Genomic DNA, 26084 nt, shown 5'->3' with positions numbered 1-26084 from the left:
TGCCGATTGGTGTATTTACAATCCCTGAGCTAGACATAAAGGTTCTCCGCGTCCCCACCAGACTCAGGAGCCCAGCTAGCTTCACCCAGTGGATCCCACACCAAGGCTGCAGGTGGAGCTGCCTGCCAGTCCCGGTGCCATGCGCCCGCACTCCTCAGCCCTTGGGTGGTCGATAGGACTGGGCACCTTGGAGCAGGGGGTGGTGCTCATTGGGGAGGCTCGGGCCACACAGGAGCCCATGGAGGGGGTGGGAGGCTCAGGTATGGCGGGCTGCAGGTCCCGAGCCCTGCCCCTCAGGAAGGCAGCTAAGGCCCGGTGAGAAATGGAGCACAGTGCCGGTGGGCTGGCACTGCTGGGGGACCCAGTACACCCTCCACAGCCGCTGGCCCGGGTGCTAAGCCCCTCATTGCCCAGGCCGGCAGGGCCAGCCGGCTGCTCCGAGTGCGGGCCCCGCCAAGCCCACGCCCACCCGGAACTCCAGCTGGCCTGCAAGCGCCGCGCGCAGCCCCGGTTCCCGCTGGCGCCTTTCCCTGCACACCTCCCTGCAAGCTGAGGGAGCCAGCTCTGGCCTTGGCCAGCCCAGAAAGGGGCTCCCACAGTGCAGCGGTGGGCTGAAGGGCTCCTCAAGTGCCGCCGAAGTGGGAGCCCAGGCAGAGGAGGCACCCAGAGCGAGCGAGGGCTGTGAGGACTGCCAGCATGCTGTCACCACTCGCAGCCTCCTGAGTAGCTGGGATTACAGGCGCACACCACCACACCCAGCTAATTTTTTATATTTTTAGTAGAGACGGGGTTTCACCATGTTGGCCAGGCTGGCTTTGAACTCCTGACCTAAAGTGATCTGCCCGCCTCAGCCTCCCAAAGTGCTGGGATTACAGGTGTGAGCCATAGTGCCTGGCCTATCTATTTATTTATTTATTTATCTCGGCTCACTGCCGCCTGACCTCTTAGGCGCAGGTGATTCTCCCACCTCAGCCTTCTGAATAGCTGGGACTATAGACGTGCACCGCCATGCCCGGCTAATTTTTTTGTATTTGTTGTAGAAATGGGGTTTCCCCATGTTGCCCAGACTGGTATCCAAGAGCCTCCCACCTGGGCCTCCCAAAGTTTTGGGATTACAGGCGTGAGCCACGGGCGCTCCGCCTATTTGTTCCTTTTAAAAAATCTAATTTTGCCTTTCTTGTCTCAGATTTCTCCCATAATTTGAATGTATTTAATGTGCCTTTTTATTTGTATGTCTTATTGTAGCTTGTGTTGCTTTTGTCCATATATTTTTTATATATGTAAATGCTGTGATTTATAGAGTTCAGTATTATTTCTTACTCTTTAAACATGATGTTTTGTATGTTACTACATGTATATTTTCTTCATTGTTTCTAATTGTTTCTGGACCAAACTAAGGGTCTGGCTGCTGTTTCTCTATGCCCAATAACGAGATGCAGATGAACTGGAGAGGAAGAGAGTTTTTATTCCTGTAACCGGTTACAGGAAGAAGGCCTGGAAATTATTGCCAGACCAACTCAAAATGTCAAAGTTTTCCAGAGCTTATATACCTTTTAAGCTATATGTCTACGTGTAAGTGTGCATTCATCTAAAGACATAAGCGATTAACTTCTTTCAATCTATAACTAAGGTCTGAGTCTTGAAGACTTTCCTCTGGAGCCTCAGTAAATTTACTTAATCTAAATGGGTCTAGGTGCTGGGGTAAATTACCCTTATCTTGTCTCCTGCTAAATCAAGGAGGTTTGGGGAGTTCCTTCAGACCTCCAATAAACTTGTTTGTGGAGGCCTGGTGAGTTTCTTCAGACTCCCAATAAAACTTGTTTAATCCTAAATGGGTTCTGTTAAGAACTCCTTCGTTATTTTGTCATGCTTTAAGGCCCACGAAAGTCCTAGGCAAAACTCTGAGGGGCTTTTGGTACATTCCAGCCTTTGTATAAGGGCACTGGCTTTTTTTAGCTTTCAATATTTAACTTAACCACTCAGTCAGTACTGAAACAGTTGTGATGCAGGCCTGAGTTGGTGAAACCTGGCCTGTCGCATAATGGATACAGAGTAGTTCATGTGTAGGTCTACCACTATGATATTTTGATATAAGAAATACAGACCAGCACAGTGGCTTACGCATGTAATCCCAGCACTTTGGAAGGCCGAGGCGGGAGAATTGCTTGAGCCTAGGAATTCAGAGACCAGCCTAGGCAACTCCGTCTCTACCAAAAATAATTTCTTTAAAAATTAGCCATGGCTGGCTGTGCGCACCTGTAGTCCCAGCTATTTGGGGGGCTGCAGTGGGACATCGCTTCAGCCTGGGAGATTGAGGCTGCAGTGAGTTACAGTCATACCACTGCACTCCAGGCTGGGTGACAGAGACCCTCTCTCAAGAAAAAAAAAGAAAAGAAATATATATATTATACAGATATGTGTGTGTGTATATATATATATTATGTGTGTGTATTATGTACGTGTGTGTGTGTGTGTGTATATATATATATATATATATATATATGTCTGTGCTCCTGGTTACTGACATAGAACTTCTGAAACAAAATATATCTGTGCTCCTGGTTACTGACATAGAACTTCTGAAACCCTTAGGTGGGCAGTAGGAAAATCTTTTGTTCTAATATTTGATCTTTGACCCCAGTTCCTGACACAGAGCTCCTAAGACCTTTTTTTCTAATGAGAAGACTCTTGGTGGGCTCCTGGATAGCCTCAGGAGCTGGTTGTCAGGGAAACCAACCATGTGATCAGAGAGATAGAACTTTCAGCTCCAACCCCAAACCTCCAGGGAGAAGAGAGGCACTAAAGGCTGAGTTGATCACCAATGGCCAATGATTTAACCAGTCATGCTTATGTAATGAAGCCTCCATAAAAACCCAGAAGGACAGAGTTTATAATAGTATATAAATATAAATGATATATACTAATATATAAATATGTATATAAATAAAAATGTAATATATAAATATCTGATAATAAATGATGCAATAAAAATATTTCCTCATGTCCCTCTACATGTATGGGTAAGAATTTTCTTACAATTTTCCACATATACACAGGAGCATAGTGGCTTGGTGTCACAGGTTAGATTATCTGTGAAGTGGACCTTGAGATAGAGTTGTTTTGTTTTGTTTTGTTTTTGAGACAAGGTCTCACTCTGTTACCCAGGCTGGAGTGCAGTGGCACGATCCCAGCTTACTGCAACCTCCACCTCCCAGATTCAAGCGATTCTCGTGCCTCAGCCTCCCAAGTAGCTGGGATTACAGGCTCACGCCACCACGCCCAGCTAATTTTTTTTTTTTTTTTTTTTGTATTTTTTTGGTAGAGACGGACTTTCACCATGTTGGCCAGGCTGGTCTCGTACTCCTGACCTCAAGTGATCTGCCTGTCTCAGCCTCCCAATAGGCATGAGCCACTGTGCCCAGCGAGATAGAGTTTAATGTGCAGGATGTTTATTATGCAGTATCTTTGAGATCCACATCTGTGGAAGGCAGAGAGTAGACTCAAGATTGAGAAGAAGTCAAGCTAGGATGCATGCAAGGTAGGATGCATGCCTGACAGCCTCAGCTAACACTATGGGGAGGTCTGAGGCTAAGTGGTCCATCTGTTCTACTTTGGGGCCTTAATATTCTTGCCCCTTCGGCTGGGCACAGTGGCTCACGCCTGTAATCCCAGCACTTTGGGAGGCCGAGGCGGGCAGATCACCTGAGGTGGGGAGTTCGAGACCAGCCTGACCAACATGGAGAAGCCCCGTCTCTACAAAATTAGCCAGGCGTGGTGATGCATGCCTGTAATCCCAGCTACTTGGGAAGCTGAGGCAAGAGAATTGCTTGAACCCAGGAGGCAGAGGTTGTGGTGAGCCAAGATCGCACGATTGCATTTCAGCCTGGGCAACAAGAGTGAAACTGCCTCAAAAAAATATATATATATATCTATACATATATATGTATATATATATACACACATATATATTCTTGCCCCTTCACTCATTTGATATGAACAGCCTCAAAAAGGATGTGATCTTGGGCAGGCAGCTCTGCAGCTGAAACAATTCCTGAAAGTCCTGACAGTTGTGGATTGTCTGCTGAATGCACTTGTAATAGCGGAGGCAACAACAAGTCCTTCCTTGCAGGTAGATCTGGGCAGAGCATCTGTGTCTATTACATTTGGTCATACAGAATGTGTTAACATGATTGCCTAAATACTAGCCAATTTCTCTAAGGATGGCTGTGTATTATTCTGCACTTTATCCAGCAGTGCAAACCAAAAACAAACAAATAGAAAGTCAAATAAGGACATAAACAGGCATTTACAAAAAGAAAAGATACAAGAAGCTAATGAGGATGTGAAGATGCAGTATTCGTTAGTAATGAACAATAAATAACAATAAAACTTCATTTTACACTATTGAAACAAGCAAAATTTAGAAGTCTCAATAATTTCATAGCAAAAACAACAGAATAAAAAGGTTACCTACAGAATGGGAGGGAATATTTGCACATCATATACCTGTAAAGGAGCTAATTTTCAAAATATATAAAGGACTCATACAACACAATAGCAAAAAAAGAATACAAACAAAAACCAAATAACCTAATTAAACAATGGGCAAAAAACTGGAACACACATTCCTCCAAAAAAGACATACAAATAACCAACAAGTATACAAAAAGATGCTAAACATCATTAATTATCAGGAAAATGCAAATCAAAACTATAATGACATGTCACTTCATACTTGTAGAGATGGATATTATAAAAAACAACAAAGATAACAAGTGTTGGCAAGGATGTGGAGAAATTGAAACCCCTGTACACTTGTTGGTGGGAATGTAAAATAGTGAAGCAGCAATGGAAAACGATATGGAGGTTCTTCCAAACATTAAAAATAAGACTACCATGTGATCCTGCAATCCCACTTTTGGGTATATTTGCAAAAAAATTGAAATCAGGATCTCAAGGAGATATATGCACTTCCATGTTCATTGTAGCATTATTCACAATAGCCAAGATATGGAAACAACCTGTATCCATTGACAGATGAATGAAAAAAGAAAGTGTGGCATATATATCCAATGGAAAATTATTAGGCCTTAGAAAAGAAGAAAATCCTGCCATTTGCAACAATATTCATGAACCTGGAGGACATTATGGGAACTGAAATAAGCCAGTCACAGCACAAATATTGCATGATTCCACTTACATGAGGTATCTGTAACAGTTAAACTCAGAAACGGAGAATGCAATAGTGGTTGTCAGGGGCTGGGAGGCTGAAGAAGATGGGGAATTGTTGCTCAATGGATATATTTCAGTTATGCTACATGAATAAGTTCTAGAGATCTGCTGTACAACATAGTACCTATAGTTAACAATAAGGTATGGTACGCTTCAAAATGTGTTAAGATGACAGCTCTCACTTTAAATGTTTGTACCACATACAAAAAATAAAGACGAAACAAAACCAAAAAAACCCAAAGAGACATAAGGAAACTTTGATTGGTGGATATGTCTATTACCTTGATTGTGGTGATGGATCATGGGTGGGTATTTCCTTATGCCCAAATTCATCATATTGTACACATTGTGTGCAGTTCTTTGTATATCAATTATACCTCAATAAATCTGTTTTTGTTGTTGTTGTTGTTGTTGTTTTGTTTTTGAGATGGAGTCTCGTTCTGTTGCCCAGGCTGGAGTGCAGTGGTGCGATCTCAGCTCACTGCAACCTCCGCCTCCTGGATTCAAGTCATTCTCCTGTCTCAGCCTCCTGAGTAGCTGGGATTACAGGCGCCTGCCACCGCGCCCAGCTAATTCTTGTACTTTTAGTAGAAATGGGGTTTCACCATGTTGGCCAGGCTGGTCTCAAACTCCTGACCTTGTGATCCACCCGCCTCAGCCTCCCAAAGTGCTGGGATTACAGGCGTGAACTACCGCACCCGGCCAATAAATGTTTTTCTTAAAGAAATCTAATGTCAAGAGTTGGCAGATTTGTTATTGCTTGGCAAAGTTACCTTTCTCATGAGAAGCTTTTTGTTTCCTTCAGAACCAGTTCTCTTCATTAAAGTCCTGTTCTAATCTATCATGAGAATCCATTCTACTTCAGCTTATGTGTGTTCCATGGTACATATATTTTAAAAGCAGTTGGCTATAATGGGAAACCAGGAAGAGGAGAAACGAGTAAATGACACAGTGGCAACAATCATACTGTTACTAAAAGACAAATGGCTGAGTGGGATACATACCCATGCACTATTCTCCCTTATCCTGCTCCCTCCACCACCAAGAAGTTGATGGAGCCAGAGGTCCTTGCATTGAAAGCAATGTGGCTTTATTTCACCATCTGCATGCACTCCTACTTAAAACTAAGATAAAGAAAGGTGGTAGTGACTTAGTTGCTTTGCATTTAAATTACTTGGAAATGTTCAATGTTTACATGTCATAGAACACAAGAACTCACAGGCATATAGGGTCAGTGTGATATCAGTAATTTGTCAAGTTCTCATCCCTTAGGTCAACAGCTGGTACACCAGAGCAAGTGTGCTATACTGAAAATAAAATAATAGGACAGGCCAGGCACGGTGGCTCACACCTGTAATCCCAGCACTTTGGGAGGCCGAGGTGGGTGGATCACCTGAGGTCAGGTGTTTGAGACCAGCCTAGCCAATATGGTAAAACCCCGTCTTAACTAAAAATACAAAAAAATTAGCTGGGCGTGGTGGTAGGCACCTGTAATCTCAGCTAGTTGGGAGGCTGAGGCAGAATTGCTTGAATCCAGGAGGCGGAGGTTGCAGTGAGCCAAGATCGCGCCATTGCACTCCAGCCTGAGTGACAGAGTGAGACTCTGTCTAAAAAAATAAAGAAAGAAAGAAATAATAGGACAATAACTGAAAATAAAGAAATTTCTTTGCTGGAACCAAAAGGGAGAAAACATTCATCATGTGATATTAGACAGGACATAAGGAGATATTGGGAGCTTTTCAAAAGAATCAAATTCACCACACAAGGCTGGGCGCAGTGGCTCATGCCTGTAATTCCAGCACTTTGGGAGGCCAAGGCAGGCAGATCACGAGGTGAGGAGATCGAGACCATCCTGGCTAACACGGTGAAACCCCGTATCCACTAAAAGTACAAAAAATTAGCCGGGCGTGGTGGCCTGCACGTGTAATCCTAGCTACTCAGGAGGCTGAGGCAGGAGAATCGCTAGAACCCAGGAGGCAGAGGTTGCAGTGAGCCAAGATCGTGCCACTGCACTCCAGCCTGGCGACAGAGCAAGACTTTTTCTAAATAAATAAATAAATAAATAAATAAATAAATTCACCACACCAAAAAAAGCTCCTTGCAAAGATCAAAAATCCACTCAGTATCAGCATCTAATCTACTAAGCCAGCCAGCACATGGAATGATACATCAATAAAAAACTAAATATATGTCTGTATTCAACTGCCTCAACTTCTGGTGTTTTAATCTATTTTCAAAATTGTTAAGGGGAGAAAGACAAAGGCCTTGTTTTGTTTACAGAATTCATGCAATGTCTCACTCTTTAAAGAGATAGGTGGGAAGAGGAAGTTCTGCGGATCAAATCTGGGTCCTCCAATCTTTACCACTGAACCACATCCCCACTATAGGTATTACTGACTGTTCTGATTGTTGACCAAAATTGCCACAAAAATGGTGTCTTTATATAGTTTCTTGTAGAATAACTAGCAGGAAGTGGGAACGAAGATGAAAAGTAAACACTAGCAGTGACATCGAAAAAGGAATGAAATAACCTATGAACAAACCGAATAAGTCTTGCTTCATTTTGCTCCTTGTGGGAAAGACAAATTAGAGATACCAAGGATCGAACTGGGAACCCTAGGCATGCAAATTGTAAGCTCTAGCACTTATTATATCCTTGCAACCATCTCTGTTCTCTCCCCAATCTTGAGTCCAAAAAATTTTCATAAACATAATTTGCATAGCTGTTTCTTCAAGGTTGTGTCAATAATTCAGATCTTATTTTTGAGAAGAAAAAGTTTACCCTTTAGGTCATTCAAATGACCTTAAATTCAATTGAACCAGACCAGGTCTCATTCAACAAGCAACTGAAAAAATGGCTTACAATACAATATACGCTATATAAACCGATACTATAGATTGTATATATGACAGCCCACCCCCCCACCAAAAAAAAGTAGCATATTGGTGAAAAGACCAGGGTAACAACCGCAGAAAATGTATCTTAAGGCAAATACTTCGGACAGTTCCTGATATAAAGCTCAAAGCTAATTTTTTAAAGTGCTTCAGTTGTATTTAATACTTAAGCAAAACATTTTTGACTATACATCTCTATAATGCACAGTACTAAAAAAGTCCAAAATTTTTATCATAAAGATGGTTATGAAACTGAATACCACAATGGTTGTAATGTGGTATTACAGTTTATGAAGACAGTTTTTTTTTTTTCTGAAAGTTTTTTGGACATTAACAGGCGCTCAACATTTTCTTCCATTTACTCCTTTCTGAACTGGCTCAGACTGCTTAGCACATATGCAGAACGGTGTTAAGAAGGTCGTAAAACGCCACAATTCCAACAGCCATATTTCCGTGGCGTACATGGGCTGGCGCGGAGGCTCAGAGTGGGCAAGGCAGGGGTCGGGCTGCAGGGCGAGCAGGACCATGCAGCGGTGGTGGCAGAGTTGAGGACAGAGCCCGGGTAGACGAGGCGTGGCGCGTCAGGTAAGACAAAGCCAGGCAAGCCAACGGGAGGGACAGCGTGAGTGAGGTGAGGCCAAGCGGCGTGAGCTCCAGAGCAGGTGAGGAATGGTTTGCGCTGGAGCCCCTGCCACGAGGAGGCGCCTGCTCTGCCCTCGCCCCTGCTCAACCCTTCCGCCTCAAAACTCTTAAGTTGATCCTCGTGGCTGAGAGAAGGTAGAATCATCTTCAACTGTGCTCCAAATAACTATATTTCTGGTTACAAATCTTGTACCTTCAGTCATAACAATGTAAACCCAATTTTGTTAATGAGTGGTAAGATTTAAAGGTGTTCCAAAGCAGTTAGAAGTTACAGGATTTTGACAGTTGGAGAAAGTTTGGCACTATGCAAGTGTGCCATGTTAAATACATCTGACCTTTAAAGCCACCGACCTATTTTCAAGTATTTGAAGACGTCAGAAGTTCTGCCCAAGCCTAAAGAAACAGGACTAACAAACCAGTATTCTCATTCTTAGGCTTACTAAAGTGGAGACGCCGGGGATCGGACCCGGGGACCTCGTACATGCAAAGCACGCGCTCTACCACTGAGCTACATCCCCCTACACATGAGACCTTCTTTTCCCTTTGTTTACTCATATAGCTCTTAACAATATAGAGTAGCGCTACCCAATTCCGTTGGCTTTTTCAATTTATATTCATAGAAAATCAAGTCGGTTCAACAAATTATTATCAATGCCATACATAACTTCCTTGTACTTTCCCTAAATTTCATTTACCACAAACAGCTTATAAGAGTAGATTTATGTTAAGTTTGTTGCCTTCTCTAGTAAGGTAGCTTCTGGAGGGCAGAGGCTATTTTTCTTTCATCAGGCTTCCCACACCCTTAGTATAGAGGTGGAGTACAGCGGCCACTCACAGAGCAGGGAGAAATAAATTACAGGTGTCCTCTGTTCAGGATATAGTTCACAGTACGGAGACTTGCAATGAAGTGTGAAGGTTGAGGAGAGAGGATTCAAAATTATATAAACAGAGCATTCCAATAGCGTATGACAAGTGCTCTGGCAAAGATAAGCATATATAACTACGGCATTAAGCAGAAAGTATACCACATTCTTGATCAAAAATTGACGACTCCAGGAATTTTGAAAGACTTGACCAAATAAATAAAGGCCGAGAGTTACGCACGAGGACCAATATGGGTTGTGCTTCTCGGATTCAGGCCAAAGTTCTCTGAGCCGGTGGGTGGAGCTTCCTTGCCCGAAATGAACACCCAGTAGCGATCTGTCCCGCTAACTTTGCGGCTTTGCGGACGGCAGGTCTCAGGCAGGAGCTTGCGGGCCTAAAATGCATTAGCTGGTTTTCACTGAATTTACGCTTAGCAGAGACCTACCGAGAAATGAGATCCAGCTTGCCGCTGGAGGGAACAGCTCTGGCCTCCCAGTGACGCTGATATAGAAGCGAGGCTGGAGTGATTTTTTTGATAATCCCGCTAGAGACAGAATGGGTAAGGCACCGTTAAGCGCTGACATGCGAGCTCCAGCACCGCTTCTCCCTGGTCGGACGCTCACTGAGCTAGCAGGAGGGGACCGTTGAGTATTTTCCGGAACCGTTTATCAGCTTGGCCTTGGACCTATGTCCTTTTACCCTTCAGCAATAAAAACATGGCCCTTTCCCCCCGCTCTCGGGAGGTTAATTTTAACCCGCAGATCGCAGTTTCAGCGGACTAACATTCCTCGCAGACCAAGCCTCGTCTCTGCCTTCTTAGGATTCAGCTTGGGGTGGTCCATTGACTTCTCCGGGGAGCTCCTAGCCTTTGTGGCCGCGTCACATCTCCAACCTATGCCTCGCCCTGCCTCTCATCCCCGTTTTCTTTCTTGCCCGCCTAAGTGTGGCGGGCAGAGATACTATTCCCCGCCTTCCATCCCGCCCCTTCCTCCATGTCGCGGACTCCTTGTCCTCGCCGCGGACTCCTTGTCCTCGCCGGTTCACCTCCCTGTGGAGGACCTCTTCTCTCTGTCATTGGAACAAGCCTTGCTCGGTCGTCAGTGTGGATGTTCTTGGGTCCCCTGCAGCACTCGAAATCTCCCCAAAAATACCAGAGAGCAGCGGTGGGTGCCCTGCCCCTTCCGGTACCCCTCTGGCCGCAGCCGTGTTGAGGAGGGGAAGGGAGAATAGAAAACCAATGTGAAAAAAAGGCAAAAGCTAAGATGAAACCTTTTGAATCAAGTAAAAGAGGCCCCCAAATAAATAAATATAAATCTCTAGAAATAAGCAAAGAAAGCCGAACTGGAGGATAAAACCTTTGGCTCTTTGCTTATTTCTCTTGCCGCGCTTCTTAGCATCCTAGACTAACTCCCTTCCACCCATCATCTGCCGCTCCTCGCTGCCGCAAGTGGTTCCTTAACAGACCGCAACGGGTGGCGGAGAGATCTGGGTGACCTGACTCGCGCGTCCATCCCCCGGCCTGGGCTGCGCGACACGCTAGTAACCAACAGGCCAATGCAGGTTCTAGGAATGTCAATCCCTGTCTACTGTTTAGCCCTGCGTGTTTAGTTAAAGCGGTGCATTTGTTAAAATTGATGACCTAAATTGACACATCAGTATTACTCAAAGTCCATAGTTTACAATAGGGTTTACGCTTGGTGTTGCACATTTTTTGGGTTTGGATAAATATATAATGACATACATCCACCATTATAGTATACAGAGTATTTTCGCTGAGCTAAAAATCCTTTGTGCTCCACCAATTAATCAGTCCCTCCCTCTCCCTCTAACCCTTGGCAACTTCTGATCTTTTACTATCTCCACAGCTTTGCCTTTTCCAGAATACCATACAGTTGGAATCATACAGTAAACTTTTTCAGATTGGCCTCTTTCACCTAATAATATGGTACATGTTTCCTCCATGTGTTTTCACGGCTTGATAACTCATTTCTTTTTAGCACTGAATGATATTCCATGGTCTGGATGTGCCACAGTTTGTTTATTCACCTACAGAAGGAAATCTTGGTTGTTCCCAAGTTTGGGCAATTATGAAGCTGCTATAGACATATATAAGTTTTTATGTGTACATATGTTTTCAACTTCTCTGGATACTAAGGAGTATAACTGCTGGCTTGTATGATAAATGTATGTTTAGTTTTGTAAGAAACTGCTAAAGTCTTCCAAACACATCATACCATTTTGTGTTTTCATCAACAATGAATTAGAGTTCCTATTTTTTGACATCCTCAACAGTATTTGGTGTTGTAAGGGTTCTGGAGTTTGGTCATTCTAATAGGTGTGTGTGTTGTCTCTTGTTTTAATTTGCACTTATCTGATGGGATATGGTGTGGAGCATCTTTTCACAGGCTTAGTTGCTATTTGTTCTGGGTATATTTCTTTTCAGTCTTTCTTTGCTTTTCCGTTTTGGAAATTTCTACTGATATATCCTTAAGTTCAAAGCTGCTTTCTCCAGCCATGTGAAGTCTACCAATAAGCCCATCAACAGCATTCTTCATTTCTGTTACAGCATTTTATTTTTATCTCTAGCATTTCTTTGTGGTTGTTTCTTAGAATTTCCATCTCTTTGTTTACATTGCCCATCTGTTCTTGCATGCTGTCTAATTTAACCATTAGAGTCCTTAGCATATTAATCCTAGTTGTTTTGAATTCCCCATCTGGTAATCCCAAGATCCCTGCCCATGTCTGTTTCTGATGCTTGCTTTCCATCTTCAAGCTTTTTTTTGCCTTTCAGTTTGCCTTGTAACTTTTTTCTTGATAGCTCAAAATGATGCACTGGGTTAAAGGAACTGCTGCAAATAGAGCTTTAGTAATGTGAGAGCAAGATGCAGGGGGACAGGAAGATTTCTGCAGTCCTCCAATTAGGCCTGTCTTTTAGTAAGCCTGCACCTCTGCACTGTGAATCATACAAGTGTTGCTTAATTGTTTTTCTCTTCCCTTAGATGGACAGGATGGCTAGAGTGGGCTGGAGTTAAATATTTCCCTTCCATGACATGGAAGGTTAGAGCTGTCTGGGTTGGGTATTTTCCTCCAAGAGCGGATAAAACCTCAGCAGGTTAGGCTCTGATTAACTAGTTTCTCCTGAGGGCAGAATTTATTAAGACAAACAGGTGCTATTCAGAATAGTCCCTTTTCCTCTCCCCATGTGGAAGCACAAGGGTATTTTTCTCTAATATTTACTTCAAGAATCTGGTCAAGTTCCTGTAAGTAAAACACACAAAAGCATGGGGGCCTTGCTGTGACTGGGTCCCCCTGGAGTTTTTAACTCTGACTTGTCCACACCTAGCTTCCAGCAGTTCATTGATCAGAATTCAGGTTTTCTTACCTACACAATGGTTCCCACAGATATTTCTGCTCCAGTGTGCTGTGGTTTTCAGTGCCTGTCTCTCCAGTTTGGGGGGACACCAGTTTCCTCTGTGACCTATCTTTTTTGAATCTAAAGTTACTGATTTTTCACCTCCTTCAGCTTTTCAGTTGTCAGAGCAAAGTGGCAACATCCACGCTACTTACATGCAGAACCCCAAACTGGAAATCCAAACTTTTTACTGTTTTACTTTTTTTTTTAGTCCCAATGAATTGTACCTCTATTACATGTAATTGTTTCAAAGAAAAAAAAATATGGATGGGCACAGTGGTTCACAGCTGTAGTCCTAGCACTTTTGGAGGCCAAGGCAGGTGGATTCCCTCAACTCAGGAGTCCCAGACTAGCTTGGCCAACATGGTGAAACCTCATCTCTAAAAATACAAAAACGAGCCCGGTGTGGTAGCACGTGTCTAACAATCCCAGCTATTCGGGAGGCTGAGGCAATAAGAATCACTTGAATCCGGCAGATGAAGGTTGCACGGAGCGAAATCCTGCCACTGCACTCCAGCCTGGGTGAGAGAACGGAACTCTATCTCAAAGAGAAAAACACAAAACAAAAAAACAGGAAACAAAATGTACTTTTAAATACAAACGGCTAAAGAGCTATGGAAAAATATTGGTATTTGTATACATTCAGAAACATGGCTAAAAGGAGAACTCTGACAGCCCCGCAAATTTTCAGCATAACGCTGCATGCGGAAGTTGCGGTTGCTTGGCTTCACTGACTTCAAGAAAGAAGTCGCAGACCCTAGCGATAAGTATTACAGTTCTTAAAAATAGCATATGCAGAGTTTGTTCCATTCTGGTGGGTTAGCGGTCTCACTGGCTCAGGAGCGAAGCCGTAGACATTCACGGTGAGTATTACTCTGTAGTTGTCCTTCCTTCCAGTGGGCTCGTGGTCTCGCTAAACTTCGGAAGCGAAACTGCAGACCCTCACGGCGAGCGTTAACAGCTCCTAACGCGGCGCAGCTGGAGTTGTTTGTTCTTCCATGGTGACCTCGTGGGGCCGCTAGCTTCAGAAATGAAGCCACAGGCCTTAACAACGAGTGTTACAACTCATAAAGGAAGTATGGACCCGAAGAGCAAAAGAACAAAAAAACAAGCCTTCCACGGAATGGAGAAAAGCCCCAACCCACTACCGCTGCTAGCTCGAGTAGCCTGCTTTTATTCTCTTGTCTGGCCCCACCCACATCCTGATGATTGGTAGAGCCTAGTGGTCTGTTTTGACAGGGCGCTGATTGGTGCGTTTACAATCCCTGAGCTAGACACAAAGGTTCTCCACGTCCCCACCAGATTAGCTAGATACAGAGTGTCGACACAAAGGTTTTCCAAGGCCCCGCCAGAGTAGCTAGGTACAGAGTGTCCATTGGTGCATTCACAAACCCTGAGCTAGACACAGGGTGCTGATTGGTGTGTTTACAAACCTTGAGCTAGATACAGAGTGCCGATTGGTGTATTTACAATCCCTAAGCTAGACATAAGAGTTCTCCACGTCCCCACCAGACTCAGGAGTCCAGCTAGCTTCACCCAGTGGTTCCCGCACCAGGGCTGCAGGTGGAGCTGCCTGCCAGTCCCGGTGCCGTGCGCCTGCACTTCTCAGCCCTTGGGTGGTCGATGGGACTGGGCACCGTGGAGCAGGGGGCGGTGCTCGTCAGGGAGGCTCAGGCCGCACAGGAGCCCACGGCGGGGAGGGGAGGGTCAGGCACGGCGGGCTGCAGGTCCTGAGCCCTGCCCCGCTGGGAGGCAGCTAAGGCCCGGCGAGGAGTCGAGCACGGTAGCTGCTGGCCCAGGTGCTAAGCCCCTCACTACCCCGGGCTTGCGGACTGGGGGGCCGCTGCGAGTGCGGGGCCTGCCGAGCCCACGCCCACCCGGAACTCGCGCTGGCCCGCAAGCATCGCGCGCAGCCCAGCTTCCTGCCCGCGCCTCTCTCTCCACACCTCCCCGCAAGCTGAGGGAGCCGACTCCGGCCTTGGCCAGCCCAGAAAGGGACTCTGCAGTGGCGGGCTGAAGGGCTCCTCAAGTGCCGCCAAAGTGGGAGCCCAGGCAGAGGAGGCGCCGAGAGCGAGCAAGGGCTGTGATGACTGCCAGCATGTTGTCACCTCTCAACACAAATTGACTTGTTTTCAAATAGATTTGGTGATTTTTTTTAATGCAGGTTTTAATTTCAGGCTTCTATTATCACATACCTTTTTTTAGGATTTACAGTTCTAGGCTGGGTGCGGTGGCTCACGCCTGTAATCCCAGCAGTTTGGGAGGCCAAGGCAGGGGATCACTTGAGGTCAGGAGTTCGAGACAAGCCTGGCCAACGTGGTGAAACCCCCTCTCTACTAAAAATACAAAAATTAGCCAGGCGCAGTGCTGGGTGCCCGTAATCCCGGCTACTCGGGAGGCTGAGACAGGAGAATTGCTTGAACCCGGGAGGTGGAGGTTTCAGTGAGGCGAGATCGTGCCACTGCACTCCAGCCTAGGTGACAGAGCAAGACTCCGTCTCAAAAAAAAAAGATTTACAGTTCTAGTTATAGCAAGCTTTCTGTAACATTGATTGGGTTAGGCAAAGATCGTGTCAGTCATTTTGCAAATGTGTTAATCTTCAAAAATAGTCTGTAAAAGTACAAAACTATGAAAACAAAATGTAGATTATATACATGTGGCTCAGCTGTGAACAGAAAAAAAGGTCAATAGTGTACAGTTTCCTGATACAAAGCACTTCATTGCAGTGCCAGCAGGCTGATCTCAAATGAGGTCTCCCTTGTAACACAAGAGTGAAGATTAATTAGTCTGTTCTCATACTGGAACAAAGAACTACCTGAGACTGGGTAATTTATGAAGAAAAGAGGTTATTTGTTTTTTTTTTCTTGAGACATAGTCTCGCTCTGTTGCCCAGGCTGGAGTGCAGTGGAGCGATCTCCACTCACTGCAAGCTCCGCCTCCCGGGTTCACGCCGTTCTCCTGCCTCAGCCTCCCGCGTAGCTGGGACTACAGGCGCCCGCCACCACGCCCGGCTAAATTTTTCTGTATTTTTAGTAGATACGGGGTTTCACCGTGTTAGCCAGTATGGTCTCCATCTCCTGACCTCGTGATCCGCCCGCCTCGGCCTCCCAAACTGCTGGGATTACAGGCGTGAGCCACCGCGCCCGGCCGAAAAGAGGTTTAAATTGATTCACAGTTGCACACGCTTAACAGGAAGCATGACTGGGAAGCCTCAGGAAATTTAACAATCATAGCAGCAGGTGAAGGGGAAGCAAGCACATCTTACCGGACGGACCAGGTCAGAGGGGTGGGGGAGGTGCCACACACATTTAAACGATCAGATCCCCAGATCTGATATCACTATCGGGAGAACAGGAAGGTGGAAACTGCACCCATGATCCACTCACCTCCCACCAGGACCCTGTTCCAGTTAGACGTGAGATTTGGGCTGGGACACAGATCCAAACCATATCACAAGACTTCTATCAAGGACATCTTGCACTGCATAATTAAAATAAAAATAGGATTCTTTTACGATGTTGTCCTTGCTCTATGGAGAAGAGCAGAGCCAAACTGTTTATTTTTTAAACAGTTTCTTGGTAAAATATTTTGTGGTTGCTAAACCCATGTACTACTGCATAAACTCAGCCATGGACAGCACATTAAAGAAACAAAAGTTTAAATTCTCTAGGAAGCCAGCTGGTGGACATCCTCTCTAAAGCCCAAATTGCACGTGCACTGAGACAAACGTTGCTGCTTCAAAACAACCAAAATTGGGAAAATAACTGAGGTCCAGAAACAAGTTCTCTCTCTCCGGACTCCTCTTCTTCTCTTAATATGGTGGATAGATTCTTTAATATTCAAAAGCTTTCAAATATAAACAGAAATATATGCTACTGTTTGTCTAATACACAAGTAATTTTTAAAAAGTCACATACTATTTTCACAATATATTAAAAATCATTTTTATTTCCCTCACGTTTAAATATTTTAATACACACTCATAAAAATTCAGGTCTAATATGTCAAATTATTTTATTTTTGAATGCTAGAAACACCTTAGTACTGTGTTACTGTTAGAAAATGAAACAGCAGGCCAGGCGCGGTGGTTCACGCCTGTAATCCCAGCACTTTGGGAGGCCGAGGTGAGTGGATCACCTGAGGTCAGAGGTTCAAGACCAGCCTGGTCCACATCGTGAAACCCCATCTCTACTAAATATACAAAAATTAGCCGGGCGTGATGGCAGTCGCCTGTAATCCCAGCTACTCAGGAGTCTGAGGCAGGAGAATTGCTTGAACCCGGGAGGTGGAGGTTTCAGTGAGGCGAGATCGTGCCACTGCACTCCAGCCTAGGTGACAGAGCAAGACTCCGTCTCAAAAAAAAAAGATTTACAGTTCTAGTTATAGCAAGCTTTCTGTAACATTGATTGGGTTAGGCAAAGATCGTGTCAGTCATTTTGCAAATGTGTTAATCTTCAAAAATAGTCTGTAAAAGTACAAAACTATGAAAACAAAATGTAGATTATATACATGTGGCTCAGCTGTGAACAGAAAAAAAGGTCAATAGTGTACAGTTTCCTGATACAAAGCACTTCATTGCAGTGCCAGCAGGCTGATCTCAAATGAGGTCTCCCTTGTAACACAAGAGTGAAGATTAATTAGTCTGTTCTCATACTGGAACAAAGAACTACCTGAGACTGGGTAATTTATGAAGAAAAGAGGTTATTTGTTTTTTTTTTCTTGAGACATAGTCTCGCTCTATTGCCCAGGCTGGAGTGCAGTGGAGCGATCTCCACTCACTGCAAGCTCCGCCTCCCGGGTTCACGCCGTTCTCCTGCCTCAGCCTCCCGCGTAGCTGGGACTACAGGCGCCCGCCACCACGCCCGGCTAAATTTTTCTGTATTTTTAGTAGATACGGGGTTTCACCGTGTTAGCCAGTATGGTCTCCATCTCCTGACCTCGTGATCCGCCCGCCTCGGCCTCCCAAACTGCTGGGATTACAGGCGTGAGCCACCGCGCCCGGCCGAAAAGAGGTTTAAATTGATTCACAGTTGCACACGCTTAACAGGAAGCATGACTGGGAAGCCTCAGGAAATTTAACAATCATAGCAGCAGGTGAAGGGGAAGCAAGCACATCTTACCGGACGGACCAGGTCAGAGGGGTGGGGGAGGTGCCACACACATTTAAACGATCAGATCCCCAGATCTGATATCACTATCGGGAGAACAGGAAGGTGGAAACTGCACCCATGATCCAATCACCTCCCACCAGGACCCTGTTCCAGTTAGACGTGAGATTTGGGCTGGGACACAGATCCAAACCATATCACAAGACTTCTATCAAGGACATCTTGCACTGCATAATTAAAATAAAAATAGGATTCTTTTACGATGTTGTCCTTGCTCTATGGAGAAGAGCAGAGCCAAACTGTTTATTTTTTAAACAGTTTCTTGGTAAAATATTTTGTGGTTGCTAAACCCATGTACTACTGCATAAACTCAGCCATGGACAGCACATTAAAGAAACAAAAGTTTAAATTCTCTAGGAAGCCAGCTGGTGGACATCCTCTCTAAAGCCCAAATTGCACGTGCACTGAGACAAACGTTGCTGCTTCAAAACAACCAAAATTGGGAAAATAACTGAGGTCCAGAAACAAGTTCTCTCTCTCCGGACTCCTCTTCTTCTCTTAATATGGTGGATAGATTCTTTAATATTCAAAAGCTTTCAAATATAAACAGAAATATATGCTACTGTTTGTCTAATACACAAGTAATTTTTAAAAAGTCACATACTATTTTCACAATATATTAAAAATCATTTTTATTTCCCTCACGTTTAAATATTTTAATACACACTCATAAAAATTCAGGTCTAATATGTCAAATTATTTTATTTTTGAATGCTAGAAACACCTTAGTACTGTGTTACTGTTAGAAAATGAAACAGCAGGCCAGGCGCGGTGGTTCACGCCTGTAATCCCAGCACTTTGGGAGGCCGAGGTGAGTGGATCACCTGAGGTCAGAGGTTCAAGACCAGCCTGGTCCACATCGTGAAACCCCATCTCTACTAAATATACAAAAATTAGCCGGGCGTGATGGCAGTCGCCTGTAATCCCAGCTACTCAGGAGTCTGAGGCAGGAGAATTGCTTGAACCCGGGAGGTGGAGGTTGCAGAGAGCCAAGATCGCGCCATTGCACTCCAGCCTGGGCAACAAGAGCAAAAACGTCGTCTCAAAAAAAAAAAAGAGAAAATGAAACAGCAATGTTGTATTCATCAATACCTTACATCAGCGGTTCTCAAACTTAAGCATGTACCAGAATCACCCTCAGGGCTTACTAAAACACAGATTATTGAGCCCTACTTCCACAGTCCCTGACTCATAGGTCTGGAGTAGGCCCAGAGAATTTGCATTTTTAGTAAGATCCTAGGTGATGCTGATGCTGTTGTTCTGAGGACCACACTTTGCGATCTACTGTCTGACACTGAATTCTGTTTCTCACATTTTGTAACCCAGATTTATATTTGAATATTCACATTTCTCTTACGCTTTTTATTCAACAAGATACAGATTTACTCACCCAGTCTACTGAGTGGGGATTTTTCTTCTTAGACTAGGTGGAGGGTTGGTTTGTGGATAATTCCAAGCCCAAAACCTAAGACTGGGTACGCCTTACAAGATGAATCTATCCCAGTACTTTACTCACTGAACTAGCTTCTGATTACAGTTAGACTTTGTATAATACATCAGGAAATTTCCCAGTGGTTTACCGTAACCATCTATGGTTCTACTTTTCTTTATTCTGGCCATTTCAAATGACTGGATCTGAATGGCTTATATACATAGTCCTGCTCTGATAAAAGCCAGTTTTGCAACCCCTTGTTCTGTGTTGGGCCTGGTGAGTTTCCAATTACTCTAAAGGACTTAGTGACATTGATTTAAGTCTTCTTTCTCACACTCATGACCTGCAAAATTCACACAATTCTTGCACAACAATTTAAAACTTATTTTGGGGAAAAAAAACTGATCGAATATAGTATATTTTTTAAAAACTTTTTTCGGAACAGCAATCTTGCATATGTGGGGATGTAGCTCAGTGGTAGAGCGCATGCTTTGCATGTATGAGGTCCCGGGTTCGATCCCCGGCATCTCCAATTGACGCCAAAATTTTAGTGCTGATTCTTGTTCAATGTATGTGCTGCCGAGCAAATCTTTCGCTCACTGTTATTGCCAAGGTCTCTCAGGCCCTGGAGCTGTAACTCCTTTTCTGGAAAGTGGGAGGGGTAAGAAAGGAGGTTAGGCAGAAAAAAGGATTGGTTTGTTTCCACCTCTGCCCTTCGTTTTTTCAACATCTCTTTGATCTTTTTTTTTTTTTTTTTTTTTTTTTTTGAGACGGAGTCTCGCTCTGTCGCCCGGGGTGGAGTGCAGTGGCGCAATCTCGGCTCACTGCAAGCTCCGCCTGCCGGGTTCACGCCATTCTCCTGCCTCAGCCTCTCCGAGTAGCTGGGACTACAGGCGCCCGCCACCACGCCCGGCTAATTTTTTGTATTTTTTAGTAGAGACGGGGTTTCACCGATCTCTTTGATCTTTTCACAGTGCTTCTAGGTTTCCAGGCTAAAACCAAGTATTTTATTTCTCATTCCTTCTATTTTACAAGTGATTATATATATATATGTATATATGTATATACACGTGTATATATACATATATGTATTTTTTTTTTTTTTTTTTTTTTTTTGAGATGGAGTCTAGCTCCGTCACCCAGGCTGGAGTGCAGTGGCGCAATCTTGGCTCACCGCAAATTCCGCCTCCCAGGTTCACGCCATTCTCCTGCCTCAGCCTCCCGAGTAGCTGGCACTACACCATGCCCGGCTAATTTTTTTTTTTTTTAGTAGAGACAGGGTTTCACCGTGTTAGCCAGGATGGTCTCGATCTCCTGACCTCGTGATCCACCCGCCTCGGCCTCCCAAAATACTGGGATTACAGGCGTGAAACACCGCGCCAGGCCACAAGTGATCATATTTAAAGTCAACTGTTGAATAGAAAGTACATTACTGGGCTGGGCCCGGTGGCTGGGAGGGGAAGGAAATATTTTTCTTCCTATAGCAGAAAGATAACTTGTAAATGTAGAATAAATGATGGATTTACAAAATCATCATTTGGCAACCATCATACTTCTAACTGATTCAGGCCAGGATCATCAATGGGTGCTAAATTAAGTTGATAAAAGTTGAATGATAACAGGATATTTACATAGTCTCAAAGTCAGGATACTTATTAATGGCAATGGAGAAACCTGGCAAACACTGTCATAACCAGGTGACCAAAATTAATACCACTGGTAATGGGACAACTGCCATCAAATATCTCCTGATAAAATGCACTGAAAAGGGCACAATGTCAGTTCTCTGGTATTCCTACCCAAAACACATAACCTGAATTCAATCATGAGGAAATAGCAGACTAACCCAAATAGAGGAATATTTGATAAAATAACTGGCCTGTACTATTTTAAAAATACCAATGTTATAAAAGAAAAAGAAAGGCTACAGAACATGACAATTCAACATATGTTCAAAGATTTTCTTTTGCTAAAAAGGACATTTTAGGGACAATTAGCACAGTCTGAATAAGGCCCGTATATTGGACAATAGTATTGTATCAATGTTAATTTCTGATTTTGATCATTGTACTGTGGTTATGTAAGAGGGTGTTTTCCTGTTAGGAAACATACATTGAAGTATTTAGGGGTAAAGCATCATTATATCTACGACTTATTCTTTTTTATTTGTATTTATTTTTTTTTTTTTGAGTCGGAGTGTCACTCTGTCGCCCAGGCTGGAGTGCAGTGGCGCTATCTTGGCTCACTGCAAACTCTGCCTCCCGAGTTCAAGCGATTCTTCTGCTTCAGCCTCCTGAGTAGCTGGGACTACAGGCACGTGCCACCACGCCCAACTAATTTTTGTATTTTTAGTAGAGATGGGGTTGCTCCATATTGATCAGGCAGGTCTCAAACTCCTGACCTTGTGATCCACCCACCTTGGCCTCCCAAAGTGCTGTGCTGGGATTACAGGCATGAGCCACCACTCTGGCAACTTATTCTTAAATGGCAAATGGTTTAGTGTGTGTGTGTGTGTGTGTGTGTGTGTGTATACATATATATAGGAACTTTAATCTCATATGTATATTTCATATGTATAAAATATATATGTATACATATATACATATGAGATGTGAGATAAAAGTATATCTCACATGTAAAGTATATCTCACATGTATATGAGATAAAAGCATATCTCATATGTATATGAGTAAAAGTATATCTCATATATATAAAATATATATGTATACATATATATACATATATGAGATAAGGTCCATATTTGGGAAGATTGAGTGAAGGATGCAACTTTTCTGTAAAAATGAAATTATTTTAAAAGTAAAAATTAAAAAGAAAAGAATGAGATAGACCTCAGGCTAGTCAAGTTGCTTACCAAAGGTCCACATTTGGTAGTGAAGGATCCAGGACATGCATACAGACTTTGTCACTGACAACTCCATGCTCCTTTCACTCCTGTGCACAGTCAGTCACTTTATTGCCAGCCTCTTCTCTGCATTTATATGTGAACAGATTTTTCTCTGGTGTGACTTGATCCATTGAATGAGCATTGCTTTCACTAGAGGGAGGAAAGCATCTTTGGATTGAGTTGAGAGCCACTTCACTTTTCAATCTGTGCTCCAGTACATAAACTTAGAAGTTGTTTGCTAAGTTTGCACAGAGACTGACTCAGCTCTTTGCTGAGTGTGAGGGGACTGCAAAGCTCTTTTAAGGCTCCTTAGATAATTCATCTTGGGGATCAAAAGACCTTAGAGGACTTGACTCCAACATCTCTTATTTTGGCAGCTAGGAACTTTATATAAGAAACAGAATAGAAAGCTAAACTTTCCAGAGAACTCCCAGTAAGCACAACCAAATTCTCATTAAAACATTAGTGAATTCATCACCACTAAGTAAAGAGAAAGAGGATAGGATTATTTCTTATCAATCAAATATTAAACAAAGGCATTGATGTACTTGTCTGCTGAAGTTTTACTCTTAAAACATCTGGAAAAGGAGTCATTTGTGAGCAATAACTCCCCTGAGGTTGCAGATACAGGCTTTATCTCAATTTGGGGGGTTTTCCCCCTAGAACTTGATGCCAATTCCTTTTAATTATTTCTTACATTTATACTTTCTCTACTTCTGATTATGTTACTGGTCATCTGCTTTTCTAGTTAATTTTAAATTTATTTTCCAAAAAGAACACAATAAATAGGAGAATACATCTCAAACCTTATATTTTTTTCTTCACTCATAATTTTTGAAATGTGTTTATGTTCAATTACACGTGGATTTTGGTTGCTCTTAATATAAAATTAAAACTCCTTGGCATGGCCTCTAAAATTCTGACACAGTTTGGTCCTATCCTTCTGCATCCCATCTCTCAGGCTGCTTGCCCATGGCCCTCCCACTGTACTCATACCAGCTTTTTTCCAGTCCAGTGCACTTTGTCCAACTTCCTCTGCCTGGGTTTTCTTATGCTGTGTCTCCCTCTCCTACACTTTGCAACTGAAGACTCTCCTCTTATCTCCCTGATGAAACCAAATCCCACCGGTGTGTTCTAAATCACAGTCATTCATTTTTTGCAGCACTTATCATAGCCACAATGTTATGTTTGTCATTATATAAATAACTTCTATCCATTCACCCACCCCCAACTAAGCTCTTATCTCCTTTGGGATAGAGACCAGGCCTGTTCAGCTTGCCTTTCCACACCTTGGTGTGAGTAGGCATAGAACTAATAATTTTGGGAATGAATGAGGGGATGACTAGAGTTCTGTAATTATCACGTAAAACAGATGAAGGCATATCTTCCACTGCTGGAAGTTAGCATTAAGAGGTGTTTGTGGGCCACATAGAATTCTTTTCAGAATTCACTTCAGTGATCTCACATCCAGAAATATAACTTTTTGAAACTGGCATGCTGGTTCAGAATCATAACACCCCTGTTGGGACATCTGCTTCTAATAACCCACTTTAAATCAACCAAGAGAAGGGAGTGATAGTACTATAAAAATCAATGTCAAGAAATAAAATGTGACCCCTGTCCCTAAAACAGCTTATTTTTCTGAACATTCATTTGTGATTTACTGTTTATTGATTTATGAAAGTCATGGATTTTTTTCAGTGGCACATGGACACCCAAGAACTTCAGGAGGTCAGAGAAAATCTCAAAAGAATATGCAAAATTTGTCCATAAGTCTGTGTGTCTGTGTGTTTATAGACAAAAGTTTTTTTTAGATAATGTAATGAGTTCATGTGCCATACAATTTTAAGAACCATTATTCTAAATCACACTGGATACTGTTCGTTTTTATAAATAATATTTTTTGTTACTTAAGACTTTGACTTAAATAACTTTGACTTAAGTAACTGAGAAATATTGGATTTAAATATTAGCTTGATTATTTATCAGCTGTAAGATTTGGGCAAGTTTATTTACTTCTGATACTTCATTTTTTATCTGTAAAATTGGCATAATAATGTTTACTTCAGTGAATATTCTAGGAATTAAAAGCATGTGAGAAAATACACAAAGTGCAACTTAGTAAATGTTCCTTAAATTGCAACCATTTTTCATCCATGTGGACTTTAAGTAAGGTTACCACGGAGTCTGAGAAACCAGAAGAATATATTTTTAATGTTTTGAATTAAAAGTTTTACAATTTTATTTTAGAGATTTTTTATCCGTGATTGAAATTGAACCCCTGAGTTTGGTGAAATTCCAATATAACTGTCTGAGAGATCATCAGAAACTAATAGTCTTTGAGGATGCAGGTGTAATGAAGAGAGATTGGAGAGATTAAAGCTCTATGCAGTGGATTTGATATTGTGATTAGGATTATAGACTAAGAATTGTGATAAATTTACAAAAACAGACGGCCTTTATTAAAAGGGGAAAGAAAGAAAAACAGGCGTACCCTAAGGCCCCGCTGGGACTCGAACCCAGGATCTCCTGTTTACGAGACAGGCGCTTTAGCCAACTAAGCCACAGAGCCAGCTGTGCAGACCCCGTGGCTTCTTTTATGACCGAATTGCACTTAATTAGGTGACAAAATCTGTTGCCCTCAAGAGTTACTATGTTTTCGAATACATCAACTTTGCAGTAAAGGCAGACTCCTGAAAGGAACTTCTAGAAATTAGACTCCCTTCGAGTCTAACAAAACACACCCACACTCACACAATTACTTAGAAAATGTGCTTAGAACAATGTCAGCGCGTCCCAGAGGGCAAATAAAACCGTGAAATCGGAGAGTGGAGATGAACCGTGTTCCCAGCGGAGGAAGAGGCATCGGTCTCTAGACGTGGAGAGAGCAGTTTTTACATTCCATGGCATTGTGGTGATTTCGAATCATCAAGTGATTGGATTCTAAAAGTGGAGTGAAAAGCTTTTCTAGCAAAACGGATCATTCAGAATTTTCATCACATTAATGGCTTTTCTGGCCAATTAGAAGATAGCACACGGATGCGCTGAAAAACAAAAACTGTTAACGCGTTCAGACTCTCCAAACAGCTGCCAGATGACTGCTTTAGAGAAAGAAGGCGACAGCTGGGCGGCGACCTGGTCGGACCTCACTTAACCGTTTTATATTTTAAATCCAAAGAGCCTTTGCCTGCTCGAGACTTGTGTTCCCGCGGCTCCTGAGAGGGGGCACAGATGGAAACCAGAAGGGGAGGCGTCACCGGACAGGGTCTTTCCTAATTCTGCCTTCCTCATTTTGGTTCTTCGAACTTCAATTAGATGTTTCCTAATATCTTCCTTATGGATCCTCACCTTGTAGAAGCTAAACAAACATTAATTGATTGAAAAATCCCCAAATTAAGATCCATTCTGAAACTGTTAAAGATTGTATCCTAGTTTTCTGCCTTTGCTTAGTACTGAGGCTGGTGCCAAAGTGAGGGAGTGAGTTCACCAAATAAAGCAAGTGTCTCTGCACATTACCCAGCTTCCCCGCCATGT

General features: G+C 43.2%; 3 non-coding genes across 3 annotated transcripts; 1 reads left to right on the top strand and 2 right to left on the bottom strand.

The window, feature by feature from the left end:
* Positions 1 to 9214: 9214 nt before the first annotated feature.
* Positions 9215 to 9287, bottom strand: TRNAA-UGC (transfer RNA alanine (anticodon UGC)). The gene has a single exon. It is a non-coding gene; the product is annotated as a tRNA-Ala (tRNA).
* Positions 9288 to 20105: 10818 nt separating this feature from the next.
* On the top strand, positions 20106 to 20177 carry TRNAA-UGC (transfer RNA alanine (anticodon UGC)). Its single transcript has one exon. It is a non-coding gene; the product is annotated as a tRNA-Ala (tRNA).
* Positions 20178 to 25048: 4871 nt separating this feature from the next.
* Positions 25049 to 25122, bottom strand: TRNAT-CGU (transfer RNA threonine (anticodon CGU)). The gene has a single exon. It is a non-coding gene; the product is annotated as a tRNA-Thr (tRNA).
* Between the last annotated feature and the right edge of the window lie 962 nt (positions 25123 to 26084).

Source organism: Symphalangus syndactylus, chromosome 23, assembly GCF_028878055.3.
Source record: "Symphalangus syndactylus isolate Jambi chromosome 23, NHGRI_mSymSyn1-v2.1_pri, whole genome shotgun sequence".
NCBI lineage: Eukaryota > Metazoa > Chordata > Mammalia > Primates > Hylobatidae > Symphalangus > Symphalangus syndactylus.
The sequence above is the reverse complement of the archived record's forward strand: the minus strand, read 5'-3'. Positions and strand labels throughout refer to the sequence as shown.